Source organism: Arachis hypogaea, chromosome 11 (genome assembly GCF_003086295.3).
Source record: "Arachis hypogaea cultivar Tifrunner chromosome 11, arahy.Tifrunner.gnm2.J5K5, whole genome shotgun sequence".
Classification (NCBI taxonomy): Eukaryota; Viridiplantae; Streptophyta; class Magnoliopsida; order Fabales; family Fabaceae; genus Arachis; species Arachis hypogaea.
In genome coordinates this window covers 104222468-104228969 of record NC_092046.1, presented here as the reverse complement: position 1 = coordinate 104228969, position 6502 = coordinate 104222468, and positions in this window count along the sequence as shown.

Genomic DNA, 6502 nt, shown 5'->3' with positions numbered 1-6502 from the left:
TGGTTGGAAACATCGTTCTAAGTTCATGATGGTTGCATGCTCAAAGTTGTATAGTAATGATTGGTGGAGAACCAAATTGCATGGGTCTAGGAAGTTGTTTGGAACCTTCTATAAGAATTCTAAGGTCATGCCACCCGGATGGAATATTGATGACCAACTCAAGGACGGGTGTCAAAACAAAGTGTGGGATCCCAGATCGCACAAGGAAAATCAAATTTGGGAGCTCATGGTTTGTGAAGAAATCCATCAAAGCTTGAAGATATTAACTTTGAAGAATGGAGCTTATTGGAGATTCAAGCATTGATGGATGTTCAAAGATAGCTTCAAGCACAAGCCTCCTTGATAAGAAGCTCCCCATAAGTCCAACTTAAGGACAATAAATAAAAGTGCTAGGTGGGAGACACCCCACCATGGTAAACTCTTTCCATTCTCTTGTATGTCTACCTGATAAGTGATTTGAGTTGCCATCATAGGTAGTTTTCTTCTTTAATATACTCTTATACATTTTGTTTTGATTGATAGGTTGTTATAGTGTGTTTTGATTGGTTTAGATTGTTGTTAAAGTAGGTTACTTGAAGTGCAAGTTGTGTTTGTTTTGACTTTGAAAATTTTTCAAAAACTTAAAGATTTTTGTTAAATTTGAATTTTGGTTGCTTTAGAGTGTTTATAGGTTAGGAGAGTGTCAAATTCTATTTCTATGCTTCTAAACAAAAAAACGCCATGCGCGCGTACGCGCACTGCGCGCGTACGCGTGCATTAAGCATTTTCACCAATCCGCGCGCACGCGTGGATTGAGAAATTCTACCCCCAAGCCAAAAACCCGAGAGTTGTGCGAACGCTGCGCGCGCATTGTGCCTTTGGCACAAAACCACTGACGCGTATGCGTACATGACGCATACGCGTCACTCTCAAAAAAAAAAAAAGAAAGCCATCGACGCGCGCGTGCCATGCGCGCGTACGCGTCGATTTGCACCCTATTTTTCTCCTTTCTCCTTTCTCCTTTCTTCTTCTTTCTTCTTTTCTTCTTCTTTCTTTCTACCTTTCTTCTTCCTCTCTTGAAATAAAAATATTTTTATTAATAAAAAAAATAAATAAATAAAAATAAATAAATAAATAAATAAATAAATAAATAAAATTTTTTTATTTCTTTTCTTCCATTTTCTTTTATTTCATTTGCTTACTTTCATTCATTGCATTTTAATTTTGATTTTATAGCTTGTTCTAATTTTCTCTCTTTAAGTTTCTTATTTTAATAATGGTGTTGAATTTTTCTATTCAATCGCTGAGAACTTCTTGCATTATTTTGGTGCCTCTTGACTTGTTTGATATTGATGGGTGATGAAAACTTTTAAATCAATGCTTCATCTTTTATGTCTTTTATGACCCACTTTTTCTTATTTGATCTTGATGCTCAATATGCTCTTCATGCTTTGACTTTACTCTTGCATCAAGTATTAGTTAATATGCCATTAGCTTATATTGCTTTCTCACTTACATGCGTAGCTAACATGTAGTGAGAACCGTACTCTTATTTGGCATTAACCCTCGCCTATGCTCTATTTGTTTTGATATCTTTGTTGTAGGCTTAATTTTCTTTCTTTTTCTCTCCTTTTAGGTTGGCCACCAAGAAAGGAGGAAAAGGAAAAGCTTCAAGATGGGGCAACGAACAAGTCATCCGCACAACCTTTCGGAGAAGCTCATAAATTGTAGCAACCCATCCACCTTGCTCTTCTTTGCATGCACCGAGGACGGTGCAATCTTCAAGTGTGGGGAGGTCGTCCGACCGATCTCCATGGGTAATAATTTCCTTTTCAACACCAATTCTTAGTTTTCTTTGATAGATTAGTTATTGCATTGCATGATAGGTTGCATGTTAGTTAGAATTTGTACATATTTTTGCTACTTCTTTCTTATTAGGACTACTTGGTTAGGGTGATGATTTCTTTTCCAAGAAATTGTTTTTAGGGCAACCTACCAATTTAAAAACTTTTTGTTGAACTTGCTTGAAAGAATTTATTTTGGAACATAGTTTTTGAGCTAAGAACACAAGCTTGTGAGATTTGAGCCTAATGGTGTGGTTACATCTTATAACCACTTATTTACCTTCTTGTGTGCATTATTCTCTTTCTATGATTGTAAATTTGATTTGTTTGATTTTTTTATGTCCATTATTTTGTGTATTCATGCATTTATATGATTGAGGCCATCATTTCATTTAGCTCACTTACCCAAATAGCCTTACCTTTTATCTCCCATTGTTAGCCAATTTGAGCTTACGATTAACCCACTTTGTTCATAATTTTAGCACATTACAAGCCTTAAAGCGAAAAACAATAAAAGTTCTTATTTGGATCTTTGATTAGCTTAGGCTAGAGTGTGTGTATCATTCAAGTGTGGGAATCTTGGGACATTGGGGGAATAAAAGGGTAGTTTTGTATTTCTATTGTAAATATTGGGAATTGGGTACATGCTCATGTGTAATGAATGTAAAACCTTATGCATTGATGATCTTGTATATAAAAAAAATGAGAAAAAAGGAAAAAAAAAACAATATGGAAAAGAAAAAAAATAGAAAAAAGAAAGAAATAAAGAAAAAGAAAGAAATAAAAAGGGACAAAATGCCCCAAAGCAAAGCTCAATAAGGGTCAATGCATAAGTGTTGTGAAATGAAAAGGAGTACATGAGTATGTGAAAAAGTGGTAAAAATAGGTAGTTAGGTTAGCTTTAAAATTGTATAGGATGTCATAGGTTAGGTGGGAAGTTTAAGCTTATCAAAGATTCAAATTTTAAGCTCACTTAACCATATATGCATCCTACCTTGTCCCTAGCCCCATTACAACCTATGAAAAGACCTCATGATACTTGTATGCATGCATGAAATATATGTTGATTGTTATAAGAAAAACAAATCTTAGAAAGCATGATTAGGGAAGAATTGAGAGAATCGACCCTACACACTTGAGCGACTAGAGTGCAAACACTTCCGGTGAGGGTTCGATGCTCAATTCCTTGATTCCCAGCTTTCATGAGCATTCTTCTTGCAAGTCTACTTGAACTTCATTTTGATATTTAGATTGGTAGGATTCATGAGTCGTCATAGGACCTTAGCCCTACTTGTGCATGTATGTCTTGGAGATTGAATTATTTTTAACCAAGTAGGTAGAATCATTTTGCATTTAGTTGCATGCATATAGATAGGTGCATTTAGTTAGATCTCATTGAATAAATGTTGATACCCTTTGCTTTCTCTTGGTTTAAGCATGAGGACATGCTTGGTTTAAGTGTGGGGAGGTTGATAAAACCCATATTTAGGGTTTATCTTGTGTTGAATTTAGAGGGTTTTGTCAACCTTTCTCCCATTTATCCAATTGAATAGCATGGTTGTATAACTTCTCCTTTAATTGTGCTTAAGAGTGAAAACATGCTTTTTAGGACTCAAAATAGCTAAATTTAATTCAACTTGATTCCATTAGATGCCTTGATATGTTTGATAAGTGATTTCAGATTTAGGAGGCAAAGATTGGATCAAGGGAATGAAGGAAAAGCATGTAAAAATGGAGAACTAATGAAGAAATGAAGGAATCGCAAAAGCTGTCAAGCCGACCTCTTCGCACTTAATCGACCATAACTTGAGCTACAGAGGTCCAAATGATGCGGTTCTAGTTGCGTTGGAAAGCTAACATCCGGGGATTCGAAACTATATAAGATTTGCCACAGCTGCTAGACGTATGGTGACGTGTATGCGCACTGTATGCGCACGCATCGTTGTTGCCATATGATCCACTTAAAGCAATTAGTGGCCAGCGAATTCTAAAGCCTTGTGGGCCCAATCCAACTCATTTCTGATGCTATTTGACCCAAGGATTGAAGGGGGATGAGACATCTAGTCATTAGTTTAGTTTTATTTTAGTTTTATCATGCTTTAGTTAGTTTCTAGAGAGAGAAGCTCTCATTTCTCTCTAGAATTAGGAGTAGGTTAGATCTAGATTAGGAATTCTTAGATCTAGGTTAATTTCATGCTTTGATTTACTTTTCCTTTTGCAATTCTTCTTCTTCTACATCTCTTCTCTCTACTTTAGCATTTAATTCTTGTAATTCTCTACTTTTATGTTGATGCACTTTTGTTCTTCCATTTTCCTTTAATGCAATTTTTGATTCATGTTCCTTTATTGTTGATTTGATTTGTTGTTGTTTAATTCCTTGCAATTGAGTAGTGTAGATTTACTTTCCTTGCTATTTTACTATGTTTTCCTTTTATGCCTTCCAAGTGTTTGGTGAAATGCTTGGTTGGATTTTAGTGTAGATTTACATTCCTTACAATTTTACTATGCTTTCCTTTTATGCCTTCTAAGTGTTTGATAAAATGCTTAGTTGGATTTTAGAGTAGAATTTTAGTGCTCTTGGCTTGGGAAGATAACTTAGGAACTCTTGAGTTACTAATGTCCAAGTGATTGACGATTGGGAGCCATTAACTCTAGATCTCACTAATTGATTTGGTGTAGAACTAGGACTTATGGACTTGGATTGACATAGCTCATTTGACTTTCCTTTATTAGTTAGAGGTTGACTTAATGGGGTTGATCCTTGCCAATTCTCATGTTGTGGTTAGTGATTAGGATAGAGATCCTTGACCACCAAACCTTGCCAAGGCCTTTTTGTTATTTGAATTTCATTTCCAATTACTTTTCATGTTTCTTATCAAAAAACCCCAAAATACCTCGTAACCAATAACAAGACACTTCATTGTAATTCATAGGGAGAACGATCCGAGGTTCCATACTTTGGTTTATAGATTTTAGGGGTTTGTACTTGTGACAAACAAATTTTTGTATGAAAGGACTATTGTTGGTTTAGAAACTATATTGCAACGAGATTTTATTTGTGAATTCTAAACCACACAAAAGTCTGTTCATCAGCAACCCACCTCGGTGAATTGTTTTGGATGGTGACAGAAGCGGAGGATCTTGGATTGATTTGGAGTCTTTTTGGTTTATCTTGTTTATACATCTCTCTTTTGTATTTTGTTTAGCCTAGAGGCTTGTATTTGAGAGAACAAACTTGTATAAGCTGTTTTTTCAACTGTCAGGTTTCTGTATAGTTCTGTATATCTGTATATGGCTAGCCGGCTTAAACTTCGCGAGTCGAGACTAGTTTTCTATGATATTATATACTTATATTTTGTTGTATCTTATCTGTTTCTTGTGCCTTAAGATAGTAGCTTCATTAGTACATTTTGCGCTTTTGAAATCCTGGTTTTGAGCTATATCTTTCATCGGGCTTTTAGATTATATTATTTCTTTTATATATTATACGTATGAGCTTTAGAACTGTCATAATCTCTGATTAACCTTTGCTTTATGGCGCGAGGTAAGGTTTAGGGTAATTAGGGGGTTACAAGTTAGCTCTCTTGTGATATGTGACTTTTGATTCTCTTTATTTCCATCATTTAATTAATTTTCTTTTTTGGTGCTAGAACTAAGAATGAAAAACATAAAAGAAGAAAAAGGAAAAGACTCTAAGCTACATTACGCTGCAAAGTCTGCTCTGGGGGTGCAAGCAATAGAGAAGAAATTGTTTCCCACTGAGCTCCCTGCCTTGCCAACCAGTCAGCGGCCATGTTTGTCTCCCTTTGAATCAAATTGAACCTCATTGACCAGCTCGAAAATTCTTGGAAGCACATCAAGGTCCGCATGTCCTTCAGGGAGCTTCCAATGATTTACCAAGAAATATGCTTCTGCCGAATCTGTCTCACACTCAATTAGAACACTACCACCTTCGAAAGCTAATGTAGAGCTCTATACGCTGTCTCTAATGCAGAGCTGATCCCATTTTTAAAAGTTGAATCATTCCTATTCTGCCAGAGACTCCATAAACCGGCCACAAACCTTACTGAGTTCCTTCTGGCAGTGTTGTCCTAGAGCCAACGATGGAAATTTGCTTTGCATAGAAGGCCACACTATCAAAACCATGAAGCTCCCAAACATCTCTTACTTTAGGACAATCACGTAATCAATGCAGGCTATGCAGCAAAGTTTCTGCACGTTGAAGACAACACTGACAAAATGAATTTGATAAAGAACCCACGTCCCAAATCAAAATTTTCCTTAAAATCTCAGCTGCTTTACTTTCAAACAGAGGATGAAGCACTCCCTGGTAGTCCCTGCTTTGCCTCAAAGATGTTACGGTTCTTTAAATATTTGTACCCAACGCTTGTCATGATGATGAAGGATTTGCCAAACCAACTTGCCAAATGCCAAGAAGAGCAATATTAGCAATCTGAGAATCCTGAAGAGCTAAGATGATATCAGCTACATTTACTACTATGCTTATAATTACGTTCATAGTAATCCAAATCTTTAAACAAAAAGTGATATAAGATGATCTTCTAAAAAGTAGTAGGACTATTGAGATAAATAATAAGAATTATTCTCCACATCTAAGTAATTTTAGCATCCAAGTTTATCCAAGTTATTTAGAGTCACGCATTTTTTTTCCGTTTTAT